General features: G+C 39.5%; 1 protein-coding gene and 1 long non-coding RNA gene across 4 annotated transcripts in view; one reads left to right on the top strand and one right to left on the bottom strand.

Annotated features, from left to right (window-relative positions):
• The first annotated feature begins 310 nt into the window (after nucleotides 1-310).
• The window catches only part of gpr156 (G protein-coupled receptor 156), a 58,163-nt gene continuing 39,828 nt past the window's right edge, over nucleotides 311-18,645 (top strand). Inside the window, exon 1 of the mRNA XM_052013484.1 lies at nucleotides 311-523. The gene's annotated coding sequence lies outside the window, so the exon portion shown is untranslated. The remainder of the gene's footprint in view (nucleotides 524-18,645) is intronic.
• The window catches only part of LOC127569124 (uncharacterized), a 73,988-nt gene continuing 62,417 nt past the window's right edge, over nucleotides 7,075-18,645 (bottom strand). For 2 of the 3 annotated variants that reach the window (XR_007956159.1, XR_007956160.1), the window contains 2 exons: nucleotides 11,752-11,895; nucleotides 7,075-9,777 (listed from right to left, as the gene is read on the bottom strand). This is a non-coding gene — a long non-coding RNA (uncharacterized LOC127569124). The remainder of the gene's footprint in view (nucleotides 9,778-11,751; nucleotides 11,896-18,645) is intronic. The other variant, XR_007956161.1, reaches the window with a different exon arrangement.

Genomic DNA, 18,645 nt, shown 5'->3' with positions numbered 1-18,645 from the left:
TAGCTGACTATTCACAGTAGAATTTCTTATGGTAACGGTATCGTTTTACTTTGGGAAGCAATGGATTTATTCATACCTGGGTTAGAACGCAATTCTATTCTCTGACAACAGCAGGGATGTTAGTTTGATTAGTTTCAACAATTTGTATGTAAAGTTATATATACAGTTAGTTGCATCCTTTTCCTTTATTCTGATTTTTAATTAATTGTTTGATTGTCTTGTTTCAGTTTTGGAAAACCTCGTTGCCGACCAAAAAAGCCCGAAGGGCGAAGCTCCTTCCCTTTAATTAAGCCAGTTCCTGCTGCAATACGGAGGGTTTAAGGTGTGGGCTTGTTCCTATTCTGAGAAGCAGCGTTGCAACGGTCCAATTCAGGATTAATTTGGCGGTGATCTTTCATTGATGCCAGTGCAACACAACTCGAAGTTGTTCGAGAAATGTGACTGAAAGCTTCCCATAGAACCAGTACTTTTATAAATTCTGCGGGCATGCTGTTATTTGGAGACGTATCGGGCGGCACTGCAGGTATTCTGAAAGTTGTGGGAAATATTTCCGATTTTAATGCAGCAGTTGAAAGCCTTTATCGTTATATTTTTATTCTCCGAGAGGAGCGATCTTTCGTGCAATTGTTCCAAGTTTCTGAATTTGCTAATATATCTCATTCATTTCGTGACATTAACAAGATCTCGTCTAACGTTGCAAAATTGCAAAACCTTGAAGTTCAATGCTGACAAACGGATCTTTGTAATTGTTGAATCCTGAATAAGAATTGAACCTTATATTGTGGCTGTAGTTCTTTTGATGCAAGGTTGTAGTTTGGTGCAGTAATTAATTGTAAAAATCAACTAGAAGCAAGTTAATTGTCTTCAAGTTAGTGTTAACGTTACAGGGCGAGGAAGGTTGAGGAATGGGGAAATTGGTATCAGATGGCATGGGAGGAGAGGTTGTGGGCGAATTCGAGGGTAAAGTTACCAGAAGCCCTTTTTCAGGTTGAAAATTAAACTGTAAGTTTTGGAACTTTTAAATAAAACCAGAAAATGCTGGAAGCACCCAGCATCTGTGGAAAGAGAAACAGTCAACGTTTCAGTCGGGGAACCTTCTGAGTCTTTGTCCAGGTCACCGACCCCCCAATTTGTATTCAGAGGTGCGGAAACCCAGCGAAAATCAACTAAATGGGTTAATCTGGGGTAATTGTAAGTATGTGCTATTGATTACACCCTAGTTGTCTAATTCGTTTTTGGATGGGCCATTAAACCTTTCCGTCCAATGGAATTTATAATCATTAAAATTGGCAGTGCTCTCTCGTGTGAAGGTCCTCCAGTTGTAATTGTTAGGACGCCCACCTGAGGACGAGGAGTAGGTCTTTCCCTCTCCAACCTGCTCCATCATTCATGCAGTAGGTCACGGTTTAGCTGTACAATTCTATTTGTTTGTATTGGCCCTTGCTCTTACGTGTCAAAAAAATACCTGAGTCTTGGAAGCTTCAATTTTCCAGAACCATTACAGGAGGGGTATCCAGATTTCTACCTTACTGCTATCCTATAATGAAAAAAATGCTTCCTATTTTCCTTCTTAAAGCTTTCCTTTAAATGGTATTGATTGTCTCCATAAGTTCCTGAGAGCCCCAATGGACTGTTTACTGTATCTGACTGATGTAAACTTTTTAAACTCCTCTAGCAGATCAATCTGCTTTACTTGGTGGACTATAAACCTATCTCCTAACTTAGCTCTCTAAACTTGTTTCATTTTGCTGAATCTTCACTATCCCCCTCCCCCCTAAGCAATTAATCGTTGGGTCATAGAGGTGCACGCCATGGAAACAGGCCCTTCAGCCCAATTTGTCCTTGCCAATCAAGTTGCCTGCCTGAGCTAGATCCATTTGCCTGTGTTTGGCTTATGTCTAAACCTTTCCTATCCATGTACCTGCCTAAATGCCTTTTAACTGTTGTAATTGTATTACCTAAAATTAAACATATCACTCCAGATTGGGTCTGCCCAACACTGTAAAACTGTGTTCTGTTCATTTGTAATCCAGACCCCTGAGATTAAGCCCAAATAGAATAATGAAATTATTCTAAAATAAGTGGAATGAAAATTTAGCATGTTCATCTGAATTGCTCTGTTAGCTATTCAATTGCCTGACAAGTTGATATCTATATTAAGCCCAAAGAGAAGGGAAACCTTGATGAATGTGTTATAAATTTGCCCATTCTAATTATGTAAATGTATCAAGGTGCCAGTTTGAGCTTGAAGCAATTCCATAAACTTGTGTATACACAGCTGTTAAAACTATAGTGTGGTATTGGGCAATTTCTACAGAAGAGGTAGAAAGCTCGAGCTGAAGAATCACTATAGGAGTTGGTCGTTCAATATAAATGCAGTAGTTTGTTTCCTTGAGTCTGGAGTATTTGGAGACAAATGATTGTTAATTATAGTGTTTGACTCGATACGTGAAATGGAAAGAAGTATTTGCAGGACAAAGGACACATTGAAAAGGTGAACAGCAAACTGAAGTGATGATCAACTAATATACAATGAAGCTCCTATACTAAATTAATTCCATCGTTTTTTATTTTACAGTGGAATAAATGTTAATTTAAAATCTTACTAGAGGACACATTTGAAGAACTTCCTTGAGAAATTCAATGTTGATTTTCTTGTGTTATCACTGATGATCTGGGGCTAGGCTGAGGGAGATAACAATTAGGCAGTGGTCAGTCCAACAGTTATTGTCCATTCATGATATAGGTAATGCAGAAAGACAATGTTGGTTATGATGAGACCATTCCAAGCACTTTGTCCAGTGCAGGATCAAAAGAACACAGTGGGTGGAAAGAACATAGGAGATCCCACTTGTTGATAACCATGACATGAATGAATTCTTCATTGCTGTCAGGACCATCTGTCTCCAAGTACTCAGGGGAGAGCTTATTAAGGAGAGTTATTACCTGCTGGAAAAAGCACCTTGAAAAATTCCATCTTTGTCCCTGATGTCCTTCACTCCATCCCACAGTAAGCTAGCTGGTCTAGCTCATTAGACCAACAAGAAGTTGATAAGCCCATATGTCAATTGGAAAATAACCAGGCCCTGGGAGCAGAAAATATTGCTGTTGAAGTTCTAAAGTTTGGTGGAGGGGTACTCCAGATATACATTCTCAATCTCTTACAACCCCATATCCCTCCTCTGGGAATAGGAGGACATGCTAGGGGACTTCAGAGATGCCGTAATCATCACTATCTTAAGAAAGGAGATGTATCCAATTACGGTATCTACAGAGGGGTCTCTTCCCTGCTGTCTGCCGTGGGGAATGTAATTGCCAGAGTCCTCCTCACCACTGCCTGCCTGTGTGAAAGAGTTGCTCATTGAATTGACGTGTGGATTCTGTCCATCTAGAAGCACAATGTCGCAACAACCTAAAGTTTTTAAATCTTAGCTAGATGCAACCGAAGTGCCAGATGACTGGAATACAGCAAATGTCATGAAAGGCATCAGGGAAAAGGCTGATAACTATAGATCTGTGATCAGTGGTAGGGCAAATACTCATAAAAAAATTTCTGAGGAGTGGATTAATGATCACTTGGAAAGGCAAGGACTAATCAGAGATGGTAAACATGGCTTTGCTAAGGGCAGATCCTGTGTAATCCATTTAATTGAATATCAATGAGAGCAGGTTGATAGGTACGATTTACATGGACTTTAGGAAGGCCTTTGACAAGGTCCCACGTGGAAGACTGGTTCAAAAAGTTAGAGCCCATGGAATCCAGGGCAAGTTGGCAAACTGGATCTAAAATTAGCTTGGCAATAGGAGGAAGAGGGTGATGGAGGGTTGTTTTTGTGATTGGATGCCTTGACTAGTGGTGTCTCACAAGGACTGCTGCTGGGACCCTTGCTGTTGTAATGTACGTAATGACTTGGATGAAGATGTAGGAGGTATGATCAGTAAGTTTGCAGATGACACAAAGATTGGTGGAATTGTTGATGGTGTGGAAAGTAGCCTTGGGCTGCAGAGAGATATCAATGTATTGGTGAAAAGGGCTGAAAAATGGAAGATGGAGTTTAATCCAGACAAGTGTGAGGTAATGTATTTTGGAAGCTCTAGAGAGGTTAGGACATACACCATGATTGTCCTGGTATTTAGAAGTATTGAGGAACAGAGGGACCTTGGAGTACAAGTCATAGATCCTTGAAGGTGGCTATTCACCAGAGATTTTTGAAAATGATTTGCAATGCATTGCAAGTATGATGAGTCATAACAAAAAGCCCTTGATGAAAGTCCTGAGGTGCATGACAATCCAGCTGTGTATCCTGTTTTCATTCTGTGATGGTGAGAATGATAACGAGAAAAATACTGTAACCACCATCACGGTAAATGGGCAGATATGCACTTCTCTCGCTCTAGCAATGTGGCCTGGTAAAGTTCTCCATGCTTTCTGCTCATTGAGGTTAAAGACACCAAATGTTTGTGTGTCATATGGCAATTAAAAAATTCCCATCTTGCCCAACATTAATTAAAAAAGCCCAATATGATTCCAAAATTAAAACTGAAAAATTCAAGCCCTAAATATCATTAGATTGTTGAGACCCAGATATACATTCCTTTATGTATCTGTATATAGTCCTTTAATTCAAACATTGATGTGTAGTTTTTAAAATTCTATTTCTGCTCAGATCTGACATGTGGAAATGTAGTTAATCTAGGCTCTCTGCCTGTTGACTGTTTACATTGCCAAGGGCAATGCTGTTTTGTCTGTAATGTAGCATCAAAGGTTTAATGGTGCTATTTTCATTCTAATTAGAGACTTCAGCAGTGGTGAAAGAAACTTTTTTATATGTCTGTCAGCATGGCTGCATTTTGGCACTATCCCAAGCAACATAATATTGAATTATACCTGAGATCGCATCCAGTTTTGAAGCACATCCTGCAACAAGGATTTGATTTTAGCTGAATTTTCTTCACTGTGGAGGATTTTGGAAGACGAGAAGATATAATTCCAGAAAATATCTGTAAGCTTCCCCAGCAGCCTGTTCTAACATATGAACAATCTGTATTGTCAGTGACAAGCTAACATTTGGAGTCACCATAAACTACTGGAGAAACTTTTATACAATTTTCTGTAGTTATGAAGTATGTGATCAGGAAATGCACTAAGAACATGTTAGGATTTGACGTAGCTGGGAAGTTGTTTTGTATTGCCATAGTAATACCAGATTTGAGAGCACGTATCTTACAACCTTTTCAAAATTAAGATGCTGGCAAATGTATCTTGGTGGAAGGCTGCTTTGTTGGGTATACCTGGACATTTTCAGTTGTTAATGTAACAATGACCTATCTCCATGGACTGTGAGGCAGGGTACTTTTAAGCATGCAATGTTTTGGTTCAACCGTAGTCTCTGAGCAGTTACCAATTAATTTCTGTGACTGATTTATTTTCCTTAAACTAATGTCAGTCAACATCCTTGTTATAAATGAATGGTCCTGGTACAGTTTAGAGCAGTTTTAAGTGCCAATTTTTCAAAAGGTGCTGCAGTAAACTGTGATTTTGAGTGCAGTTCAAGAAGGTATGTATTCTGAATCTGCTGCTGATTAGATATTCTAAGGGGCTTAAAATCTAATAGCTGAACAGATGTATGCCTTTTCTATTTGTATCCACCTGCTCTGCCAGCCATCTCAATTTTCTCTGCTTTCTTTTACATGAAGGCACTACCTCATGTTTCCAAGGGGGCTGTTCTTCATGTGTTACTGAATTGAGGTAGGTTATAGAGCCAAACTGCACAGAAGCAGGTGCTTTGGCTCATCTTGCCTAAGATGATCATCAAGTATCTATCAATATTAATCCCATTTACCAGCACTTGGTCTGTAGTCTGTTATACCTTGGTGATTCAAGTGCTTGTCCAAATGCTTCTTAAATGTTATGAGAGTACCTATCTCTACCACCTTCTCAGGCAGTGTATTAGAGACTGCAACCACCCTCTGGGTGAAAAAATTCTTCCTCAGATCCCCTCTAAACCTCTTATTCCTCACATTAAACCTTTGCCCTCTTGTCTTAGACACCTCTGTCTTGGGGAAATGTTTCTTACTATTTACCTTATCTGTGCCTCTCATGATTTTGTATACCTCTTATGTGCTCCCCCACCCCCCCCCCCCCCCCCCCCCAGCCTCCTCTGATCCAAGGAAAACAAGTCTAGCCTATCCAGTCTCTCCTCATAACCGAAAGATTCCATCTCTTTTTCAAGCTCTCTAGTGCAATCATGTCTTTGCTACAATGTTGTGATTAGAATTGAAAACAATATTCCAGGTGGGGCCTAAGCAATGTGTTATGAAATTGTGCAAAGATCTCCCTTGTATTCTATGCCTGGGTTCACGAAGGGAATAAGCCTTCTTTGTCACCCATCTACTGCCTTTAGGGATTTTTGGACCTCCGATCAGAATAACACCCCTCCATCACCACACCCCCCTGCCTCCCTCCCCGTACTCTATGGCCAAGCCAGTTTTGAATCCAATCTACCAAGTCTCCATGGATTCCATGTGCCTTAATCGTCTGGATCAGCCTACCAGAGGGACCTTGTTGAAAGCTTTAGTAAAGTGTGTGTAAACAACATCCACTGCCCTACTCTCACCAGTCATCTTCATCACCTCCTCAAAAAAAACTCAATCAGGTTTGTAAAACATGATCTCCCTTGCACAAAGTCATATTGACTATCCCTAAAAACTCTGTGCTTTTCCTGATGTGAGTAGATTCTATCCCTAACAATCTTCTCCAATAATTTCCCTACCACTGACTTAAGGCTCGCTGGCCTATAATGCCTATTCTTAGATGAGCTAGCCTAAGCTAACACCATCATAATCAATTAGGAGTCACTGGATGTTGAGCAGAATGAGAATTCTGAGTTCAATGAACTGTATTGAGATCAAGGATCGTACCTTGGGCATCTTGATCACTGTCACTTAGTACATCATACAATACCCCTTGTCACAAAGATAATAAGTTACTTGTAATTTGTACGTTGACTACACAACATTGTCTTTATTGGAATTGGTTTATTATTGTCACATGTACTAAGGTACAGTGGAAAAACTTGTCTTGCATACCATTCATACAGATCAATTCATTACACAGTGCATTGAGGTAGTGCAAGGTAAAACGATAACAGAATGCAGAATAAAGTGTAACAGCTACAGAGAGAGTGCAGTGCAGGTAGACAATAAGTTGCAAAGTCATAACAAGGTCGATTGTGAGGTCAAGAGACCATCTTGTTGTACTAGGGAACCATTCAATAGTCTTATAACAGTGGGACAGAAGCTGCCCTTGAGCCTGGTGGTACATGCTTTCAGGCTTTAGTATCTTCTGCCCACTGGGAGAGGGGAGAAGAGGAAATGTTCAGGATGGGTGGCATCTTTGATTGTGCTGGCTGCTTTACCGAGGCAGCAAGAAGTATAGACAGAGTCCATTGGAGGGGAGGCTGGTTTCCATGATTTGCTGAGCTGTGTCCACAATTCGCTGCAGTTTAATGTGGTCACGGGTAATGTGCACATACAGCTATATACTTACCATGACCAAATTAGCATTAATTATTTTGACTGCAACAAGGCTTTTCATATTCTTCACAACCTAGATGGAGACTATTCAGCCCATCAAGTCTTTGCCAGCTCTCACAGCATTTACATCAGTGCCATTCCCCCACTTATTTCTCTGCAACCTATTCTCTCACATGACTCAACTATCCCTAATTCTCTTACTACCCACCAACACTAGGGGCAACTTACAGTACCACCATTTTAGGATGTGGGAGCAAACCCATTAGCAAGGGTTCAACTTTGTTTAGTATTTTGTATACAATTTACAAAATTTGCTAAAGGTTCATTGGATGAATGTACATAACAATCAAATTATATCCCAGCATGAATCTATACTGTTACGGACTAGGTGAATGTCCCTTTAAGATAGAGCATAGTGGTGTGTGTGTGTGTGTGGGGCGTGTTTACGTCAACAGAAGATAAAGGACGTAATGATGTTGTTGAAGAAGTCAATCGAAGTCAGTCAGAGGAGAGAGAGAGAGAGACACCAGCCTGCTAGTTTCTCTATCGATGGATGAGAAACAATAACTGTGTCTGTTACTACAATCCACGTATGGAAATTGGGAGTAATCCGGTGGAGTTCACTTTGTTGCTGACCTGTAGAGGGAAACAGGTATTTGTGTGGACGACGACAATTCAGATGCTTTTCGGGGTGAGGAAGTCACTACCGAGTGAACACTGAGGTGTCGTTTGGGTTCCATCGTGGAACATTTGGATTTCGTAATTACTCTCTCTGTTCTCTACATCTATGTTTTACCTTCAGACAACGGTGGTTGTTGAAGAAGCCTTTGCTCATGTTTCACCTTATGGCTTGCAGAACTGAACTTTAATAACCATTCCTGGACTTGGAGTTTGGGACTTTGCCCCACACACACGACGAGTTTAGTTTTGGGGTTAATGTTCAAGGTTTAACATTTTTACTTCTAACATTCTAACATTTTTACTTTTACTTTTCTCATTATCATAAGTAGTGATTAATAAAGTAGTTTTTAACACTGAATCATGATTCAGTGTGTTTCTTTTGTTGCTGGTTCGTAACAATACCCTAAGAATCATAGACACGTGGATGGAACAAAGCAAACTGTTTTGTAAATTATGATCTTATTTATCAATGCAGCATAATGTTCTGATTGTGCTGCAACATTAATTTTTATAGCCTATATAAAATGCATTTGATTAATGCAAAAAGCAATTTTATCCAAAATAGATAGCGCTTGTAATCAATTCTGGAGAAGTCACCTCAGACACTTAAGTTCACAGAGTGTGCTACTGTTAGCGTGTGCTTTCTCTGGCATTAGCTGCTGAGATACTCATGTATTAGGTACTGTGGTAGAAGCACTATTGTGGATTTGGGGTAACTGGAAGAGTTTGGAGCAGGAGGCCAAGATGTCTCCATCAGTGCAGAGGCTACTTCCAGAAATTCTTCAGAGACACCACATCCAACCTGGACCTCAGTGTATCTGTAGGCTTCGGGTTTTCCAGAGTTGCCATCACTGAGATGAGTGAAATGCTACAGCTAGACTTTTGTCGACACTCTTGTGCCTGGACTGCTCTCTCAGTCAAGGTTATGCTTAACTCTGAACTTCCTTTCCAAATGGCTGCAGCAGAAATCTGCCATGTCTTCCAGTTTGCTGCTCACTGCTCAGAGAAGTCCCCGAGGCAATGTATTCACAAAGAAATGATTTCATTTATTTCACTGATTTCAGTGAGGACCAGGTGACATCTTGGTCAGGCGACATTGACTGCTCTTTGCCTCAACAGGAAATAAATGGTTGTGTATCATTAGAAGAGCTTCCTTGTGGTCAGTGTTATGTTATAACGCCTTCATATAGCTGAAGTGAGTTGACTGAAGCTATATGGATACATGGACCACCTACTTCCAGTGAATTCCAGTGATGATTGATACTAAGGACGATGTTTACTGTAGATCAACTCAAAGAGGATGTAGGAATCACAAGGAAACACTGTTAATGAGCATACCTGGCAGATTAACATGGCCCCTCTGTGAGTTGGTCTGGGCCTCAGTATCCCTCTGCCCATGAGGAGGACAGTCTCCTCCAGCTTTGAGGTGCAGATATTGTGAGACTCCCTTCTCCTTTCTGGGTGGCCTTCCTCATATTGTTCATTGTTGACTACCTGGAGGAGGTTATTCACTTACTTCCAGGCTTTGGTAGTGATGGTCTTGGCAGGACTCCTGCCTACCTGGTGCACAAAAAAATTACAAATGTTTTCTGAAAGCTTACATGTTTAGTCATAAAAGATTAACATTCAGCTTATGCATGTTTGCACTGGGCCTGAATGTAACCAAGCCACTTTTTATTGTATTTGAATTGTACTATTTTCTCAGATGTGAGAGTAAAAGTTCTGATTTGTTTCTCATGTACAGTGCTTTTCCCCTGCTTTGCCAATACAACTTAAAATGCATAGATAAGGAACTCTAATCTTATTGATCTCTATAATCATTATCAAAACTGATATACCTAACTTGTAAACGTACTGATAGTAAACATTTATACCTTCCATTATTGGGACCATGATCAATTTTTCTTATCCTTTAATTATTTTTAGTGTTGATGTGTATTAATTAGTCTGTACTGCATATGAATTCATTAGCTGTTAAATCCTTAATTTACACTTTTAAATTAGCAAGTGTTGACATTATTATAATAAAGTCTATTCTGCTGTTTTATTAATTTATCAACCCCAGGGGTTTATGGCTAATCAAGTAAATTACATCCACTTGTCTGAGAGCCTGCCTCAAGGCACATTCTTTAAAGCTGAACATTCATGGATTTTATGGGTTCATAACAGCCAAGTATTTAATCTTATTAGTGAGGTTCATTTGCGCTGAATCAGGGTAAGAAAAATGTGACAATTGGACACTGTGTGTGAAAGTGGGAGAAGAAATCCACCCATTATTTCCTCTCCTGCTTGTTGTTTAGTAACTACCATCATAAGTGGACATCTGGCAAGAACAGGAATAAAATTAGCTATACTAAGTTTCCTAGAATGGACATGAATCACCATGGTACATCAAGTGAGATCATGAAGTTCACATCATTACTCCATTGTCCACTCCTGGAGGAGAAATCTCTACTTATGTCCTGATATGCTCTTCTGTCTGGAAAGTTAAGAAGTTAGAGAAAGGACAAAGTGATGGCACAGGGTAACAGAGTTGGTAACAAGTCTGTCAAGAAGGGACAGTGCATACAAACATAAGAGTGTGCCTCCAATTAGAATTAGACCAGGAAAAATGGTACAGAGGCAAAGTCGAAAGCTTCTTATTTGAATATGTGCAGCATTGATAAGAAAGTAAGCGACTTAATCACACAAAGAAATAAATCCAGCAGCCATTCAATGAATCCAATAGCTACATGGTTGCAAACTGACCAAGGTTAGGAATGAAACATTTCGGGACACTTAACATTAAAAAGAGGTAGACGAAATGGAAAAAATAAAGCAGAGTATCCCGAATAGGATAAAGGCAGTAGAGAAGAAGGATCTTAGCTCAGAAAATCAAGTGGAATCTGTTTAGGTGAAGCTAAGATACATCGAGGGGCCAAAAATATTGGTGGGTGTGATCTATGGACACCCAAACTTTAATAGTAGAGAAAGGCATAGTATAATCAGGAATTTAGAAGCACTAATGTAACAATCATGGGAGACTTTAATCTGTACAAACTTTTAATTGGAATGAACAGTGATAGCAGAGAGGATGAATTTATGGAGTGTACAAAAGAGGTGGTTTTCTAGCTCATTATGTTCAGGAACCAACGAGAGAACAGACTATTTAGATTTAATATTGTGTAATGAAAATGAGTTAATTGATGATCTGGTAGTGTAGGGGAACAGTGTTCATAATATGACAGAATTCTGTATAAAGTTTGAAAATTATTTAGTTCGGTCTGAAATAAGGGTCTTAAGTCTTGAATAAAGCAAGCTATGAAGTCAATAGGTGTCAGTTGGTTGTGGGAGATTGGGAAACTAAATGAAAAAGTATGCTCAGTGTACAGTGGGTTAGAATTTCACCATTTTACTTCCAGAAACTGAAGAAATTCAATCCAAAAAAGTACAATTAATTTCTTTCCAACAAATAGCAGGAATTGAACTCATTTATACTGGTGATGCATAAATTCACACAAAAATTAACAGCAAATCAACAAGATATTCACTCACCCTCAAAGAAAGGACTCCAAGAATCCAGCAATCTATGGACTTCTCCTTTACCAATACCTGCTGCAGTCAGATTTTGGAGGATTGTTGTGATATCATCAAGCTGGATGAGTAGGCAATCACATGAAAGAATTTGCACTGAGCAAACTAGAAAGGAAAATGCACAATTTTAATTAAAACTTTAAATACAATATGGAGAATAAAGATTGAAACATACATGATTAGAATAGGTAAAATATCAAATATTGTAATTATTTCTAAATGCCTTGTATTTTGAAATATGTATGAGAGTAATTTACAGTGAATGCACCATTTTATAACACCAATTCGCTTGCTAAGCAATCATCATGACTTAGAACACCATTTAAAAACTTACACTTCTTGTAACTGAGGACAAGATTGGTACGGTATTTTACAGTAGTATTAGTATCATAAACTCCTGGAATTCTTGTTAGTTCAAATGATCACCCTTGATTGCAGTGGTGTAAACTTCAAACTATATAAGCTGAGGGGAATGGATGTTGCACTGGCAGCAACTTTAGGATTTTCACTTTAATCTTTGGACAGAAATTTTAAAATTGCTGCCAGTTTCAAATGTAATGATAAGAATGCTGAGTTTAGATCTCTGTCACTGCAAAATCCAGGCCAATAAATTCTTGTGCAGTTTAATGATGAATGTTGCTTCCTGTGTTGCTTCCTCGTTGGGGAAGAATGTTTTGTTTTGGCAGCTTCCAATACTAAATATTGTGAGACCTGCTCATTGTTTTTTGTGACTCTTAGAACTAACTTCTAGTATTTTTTCCCCCATCATTCTTTCTTGGGAACCTATTGTTTTCCTGGGCATTTATTTTTCAGACAGAGGAAAAATCATGGGATAGAAACATTTTGCATAAATGATTCTTTAGCACAGAAAACTGAGTTTTTAGAAATGGGCTTTGGATATGATAGATTTTTTTCTATGCACCAAAGCAACTCTGATAGGTCCGATGTCTTCTTTTAAAAATCAACAATGGTTCAAATTTCTAATCAGTATATTGTCACTTTATCTTGTCATAAAGTGCCACCTTTTGCTATGCAAGTTGCATTGATAAACATGAAGTATTTCTGTGGCACCTTCTGATTATTGCCTGGAAGTTCAGACTCTTGAAACAGCTGACTATCTGAAGCACACAACTCCTATCTACTTTTGCTAATTTTCCTGGAATTATTGAATTCTGTGATCTTCTTATGAACTGCAAAACATTGCTTGTTGGAAAAGGTGTGTGTGTGTGTGTGGCTTCTCTGCATCTATGTGAGTAGACAATTATCAAAGCTTAAGAGTATTTTTATTTCTGAAGAACTTGTTATTGATGCATTTACTAATTCTGCAACGGTTAATTAATGGTTTGCCAAAGGAAGTTAATCAACAAACAATGAAACTTCTTTTGTAGTAATAGGTTTTACATTCCACTGATGCTATTTTCTCATTTTTTGTAAGTGGTTGCTTGCACTTTGTGTTCAGCTAGATTTGCTCAACCAGATCACTGCTCACCAGTGGGCTTTGGAATCCAAAGTCTGTTATCTCTTTGTACTGCTGGTACTGGTATGAAAACAAGTTTAATTATTATCTATAATGATCTGTATTGGCCTGTCAGGTATTCATTTTGGGCTTGAATGATGCTTCCTCCTTGGTTCTTACCCTTTCTGTGTACTTTTAAAGTTTTCAAAGGGATTTGGCTAATTCTTAAAATAAGACCAGAAAGTTCTGGAAATATTCTGTGGAGAGAGAAATAAAAATGAATGTTTATCGGCCTGAAAGGCTATTTCTGTTTCTCTCTTCAAATATGCTGCCTAACTGGAATATTTTATTTTACTTCAGATTTTCAGCATCTACAGTCTTTACTTTGAGCTTATTTCTATTTGCTTATAAATCTCTTCCACGACATTCCACATCCCCTGTCCCTTTTTATCTTTGGCTGAATCATCTGTCATCATGTACAGCACAACGTAGCTATTCGTACCCTGATCCGGGGCACACCAGGAACTAATCCCAGGACCATCCTGGCTCAGTGCTTCCCTTATTACCATGCAAGCTGGGAGGGCTGAAGGCTTGATTGGATTATTTGTTCTCGGCGAGTGTGAAGGCAGAGAGCTAAAATTAACTGTGGCACACAGCATATTTGTAACTCAACACCAAGTTAGATGCCTTTGAATAAGGTAGAGAACGTTGTGGCCCATGAAGTCTTTCATTCTGCCCAAAGTCTCTGGGATGGCTTTTGGGGCCAGGTGAGTAGGGGATCTTGGTCAGCTTGGCTTCTTTCCATGTATTTTTATACCTATAACACTGCAGTCTACCTACATAAAATACATCTGGTCTTTTATGAAATTTGTCTGCACGCTACATACAGACACACAACACATTTTAAAGTTAACCAAATGTGTCAACCACAGCTTCTAAATGCCACATTGTCAAAGCTGGTTGGAAGTACCAAGACCATTCCCGGTTATTGAACTATGTCTTTCAATGATCTAGTGACCAGGTGATGTTTATAGTTGTTTCTTCTCTCTCCAAGTCATCACCTGACATTGGCAGCAAAAGATTCATTGCCATAAACTATCAGCAGAGACCTGGTACATTGCCACAGTAAAGAATGAACACTGCAGGGCTAGTCACACACACCATGATGGAACCATTTCCAGAATGGTAGGGTGGGGGTTAGAAGATCTCTTGCTTTTTATGGAAGAGTGACATTGCTTGGAGTCTCTGAAGCCGGACAGGCTTTGGAAAATTGCAAGTGTAAGGAGAGATAAAGAGAAAGAAAATGAGACTGACAAATGATTTTTGCTACCTTCTCTTCAGATTTAACATGGCATATCCAGGGAGGAGCTGAGCGGAAAGTCCCTGTTACTTTCTATTAAAGTGATCTCCATCAGCTTCAAGGGTCAATGCCCATTTATGCCCTCTGGATCTGCTTTTACCAATGCTCTGCTGGGTTAAAATGTTTGAAATTAGTTACTTAGAGCTTAATAATCCTGTTTAACTAGCTCAATAAAATGCTGGTTGGCTACAAATGGAGCATTGCATCCTGTTCTGGTCATCTCAAATTGGGAAAGATATGAAAGTACAGTACTGGAGAGAGTGCAAAAAAATACTATACTGGTTCCAGAGTTGAGGGATTTAATGGAAGGTCAGGCTGGAGAAGATGGAGTTCTTCTTAGGGCAAAAAGGAGGCATGTGTGGCCATAGCTTCTTTAGATAGCGAGAATAGAAAAAAAAACTGTCCCCATTAACAGAGAACTAAGGGTTGGGGGCCAATGAATCATTTTGGACAGAAGAGCAGGGGAGCTATGAGGAAAGAAGTGTTTTTTATACGCACAGCATGTTTATGAGCTGTAACTCACTGCCTGCAAGGGTGGTAGAAATATTCAATCAGGGCTTTCAAAAGGGAATCGGATAAGCTGGGGAAAAGGGTGGGGGATGTTAGGCCTGCTGTTCCCAGAGCCACCTTAGACATAATCAGACACATGGCCTCCTTCTTTGCTATAAACATTCTATGATTCTTTGATTTTACATACTTCAGGAGCAGCCTTGTGTATTTTTAGTATTGCCTAACACTTGCGTCAACCTACTGTAAATTCATTGAACTAAGTACAGAAAATATAACCTGAATATTGAGAGAACCAGGGTGTATGTGGTACTGTGTATAGACTCTTAGGTAAATTGATGTTCTTGGGAATTCAGTCTTTACGGTAACTTAATTTGTAAGCAATTTGCAGCCAGAGAGTCAAGTGGATTAAAAAGTCAAAACAAGTTAAGGTTTCCAGGAGGTATATCAATGATTATTTTAAAACTAATGATGAAATGTTGTTTGGTTACGGACTCAGACTGTTGTTGAATCTCCTGGACTGATAAAGGCTAAAAATGTGCTGTCAAATGCATAAAAGGACTAGCCATAGTTTATTAAATTATTGACATTGTGGTGTTTGGAACATATTCTAGGCTATTAATAAACATATTAGAATTTGTGTCTTCATCCACACAGCTAAAAATATCAGCATCTGGTTGAGTGACTGGCCCTCAGAAATGATTTGGTTTGGCAGTCTGCTTATCCACCACTAATGTTTTTAGGTTCCTTTACCAAAAAAATCATAGAAGGAATGTTTAAAAATAAATGAAATATTTCCATTTATGAGTGCATGATGTCCTAAAGAACTTTACCGTAAGTGAAATACTTCAGAAGTATGACAGCAAATTTTCACACAGCAGGCTCCTACTGATAACGATGAGAAAATCTGTTTTGATAATGTTGATTGAGTGATCAATATAGTTCTGGGCACTGAGGATAATTTCCCTTTCTTCAAAATAATGCTTTGGGAGTGCAAGGAATTCTTGGTTTAATATCTTATCTAAAATGAACTGAAAGTAACCCAGGATCTCTAACTTTTAAAAATTATTGATCATTTAGTTCAGAGATATTAACCCTCTGCACTGTGCCCCTCCAGTCACCAGCAGGAATTAAAGGAGCAAATATGTGGAGAAATTGCCACTCAGTGTAGGAATAATAGGGTTGTAATAGTAGGTGATTTTAACTTCCCTAATATTGACAGAGATTGCCTTTGTGCTGAAGGATTAGATGGGGCAGAATTTAAGTGCATGCAAGAAAGTTTTCTGAAGCAATATGTAGAAGGTCCTACTTGAGAAAGGGCTATCGATACTCAACCTCTACTTTGGAAATGAAGCTAGGCAAGTGGCTGATGTATCAGTGTGGGAGTACTTTGGGGCCAGTGACCATAATTCTATTAAATTTTAAGTTTTAAAAAAAAATCTTTTAAATTTTTAAGTTTTATTTACAGCAAGATAACAGGCCCTTCCGGCCCAACGAGTCCGCGCCGCCCATTTTAAACCCAAATTAACCTACCCATACGTCTTTGCAATGGTTATGGAAAAAGACACAAGTTAAAGTCCTGAATTGGGGCATAGCTATTTTTGATGGCATTAGACAGGAACTTGCAGAGGTTGATTGGGACAGGCTGTCAGCAGGTAAAAGGACGTCTGGCAAGTGGGAGGCTTTTAAAAGCGAAAATGAAGACTTCAGGGCCACTTTGTTCCTGTTGCGTAAAAGGCAAGTCTGGCAGGATTAGGGAACCCTGGTTGACGAAGGATCTTGAGGCACAAGTCAGGAAAAAGAAGGTTTATGTCAGGTATAGGCAACTGATATTAAGCGAGTCCCTTGAGGAATATAAGGGATGTAGGAGTACATTTAAGAAGGAAATTAGGATCAAAATGGCCAAAAGATATCCCTGGCAGATAAGATAATCCTAAAAGATTCTACATATTAAGAACAAAAGGGTAACTCAGGAGAGAGTAGGTCCCCTTAAGTATCAGTACAGTAATCTATGTGTTGGTCCACGGAAGATGGGCGAGGTCTTAAATATAGACTTTTTGTATTCATGGTATTTACCGTGGACAAGGACATGAAAGCTAGTGAGTTCAGGGAAGAGAACGGTAATATCCTTAAGCATATCGACATTATGAAGGAGGAGGTGTTGGTGATCTTGTAACACAAAGGTGGATAAATCCCCAGGGCCTGACCAGATGTATTCTAGAACGTTGTGGGAAGCAAGGGAGCAGATTGCTGGGGCTCTGGCAGGGATTTTTTGTCTTTGTTGGCCACAAGTGAGGGATCAGAGGACTAGAGGATGTCTAATGTTGTGCAATTGTTTAAGAAGGGCTGCAAGGACAAGCCAGGGAACACCAGGCCAGTGAGCCTTACATCAGTGGTGGAAAAGTTACTGGAAGGAATGCTGAGGAATAGGACTGGTTTGCATTTGGAAAGGCAACGACTGAGTAGGGGTAGTCAGCAAGGCCTTGTGCATGTGTCACAAATTTGATTGAATTTTTTGAGAAAGTGACCAACAGGGTTGACAAGGGCAGGGTGGTAGGCATTGACAACATGGACTTGGGTAAGGCCTTTGACAAGGTTCAGCATAGTAGGCTGATCCAGAAGGTTAGAATACATGGGATCCAGGGTGAGATCACAAATTCGATACAAAATTAGCTTGGTGGTAGGGGGCAGAGGGTGGTAGTGGAGGGCTGTTTTTCAGATTGGAGGCCTGTAACCAGTGGTGTGCTGTAGGGATTACTGTTCCTTCCTTTATTGTCGCCATATATATTACTGATCTGGAAGAGAATAAAGGTGGCATGACTTGCGGGCTGCCCCCAGAACACTCTACGCAAAAGATGTCTTTCACTGTGTGTTTCGATGTACATGTGACTAATAAAGATATCTTATCTTTTTGCCTGTGTTTGACCCCACCTGGGGGAAGCCCGCAAGTATCATGATTAATACGTTTGCAGATGATCCCAAAATTGGTGGTATAGTGGACAGTGAAGAAGGTTGTCTCAGGTTACAACCTGAAAGTTGTATGAAAAAGTAGGCAAGGGAATGGCTGATGGAATTTAACTCAGACTGTTTTCCCTGGAGCAAAGGAGACTGAGTGGTGGCCTCATTGAGGTTTATAAAATTATGAGGGGCATAGGATAGATAGTCACAATCTTTTTCCCAGTGTAGGGGAGTCTAAAACTAGAGGTCATAGGTTTAAGGTGAGAGGGGAAAGATTTAAAGGGGACCTGAGGGGCAACTTTTTCAGACAGGGTGGTGTGTACATGGAATGAGCTGCCAGAGGATGTGATAGAGGCAGGTACAATTACAACATTTAAAAAGCATTTGAACAGGGATATGGATAGAAAGGTTTAGAGAGATGGAGGTCAAACACAGGCAATAAGATACCTTTATTAGTCACATGTACATTGAAACACACAGTGAAATACATCTTTTGAGTAGTGTTCTGGGGGCAGCCCTCAAGTGTCGCCACGCTTCTGGCGCCAACATAGCATGCCCACAACTTCCTAACTCG

The sequence above is a fragment of the Pristis pectinata genome, chromosome 4, assembly GCF_009764475.1.
Source record: "Pristis pectinata isolate sPriPec2 chromosome 4, sPriPec2.1.pri, whole genome shotgun sequence".
NCBI classification, from domain to species: domain Eukaryota; kingdom Metazoa; phylum Chordata; class Chondrichthyes; order Rhinopristiformes; family Pristidae; genus Pristis; species Pristis pectinata.
Note: the sequence above shows the minus strand (reverse complement) of the source record. Positions and strands in the feature narration are given on the sequence as shown.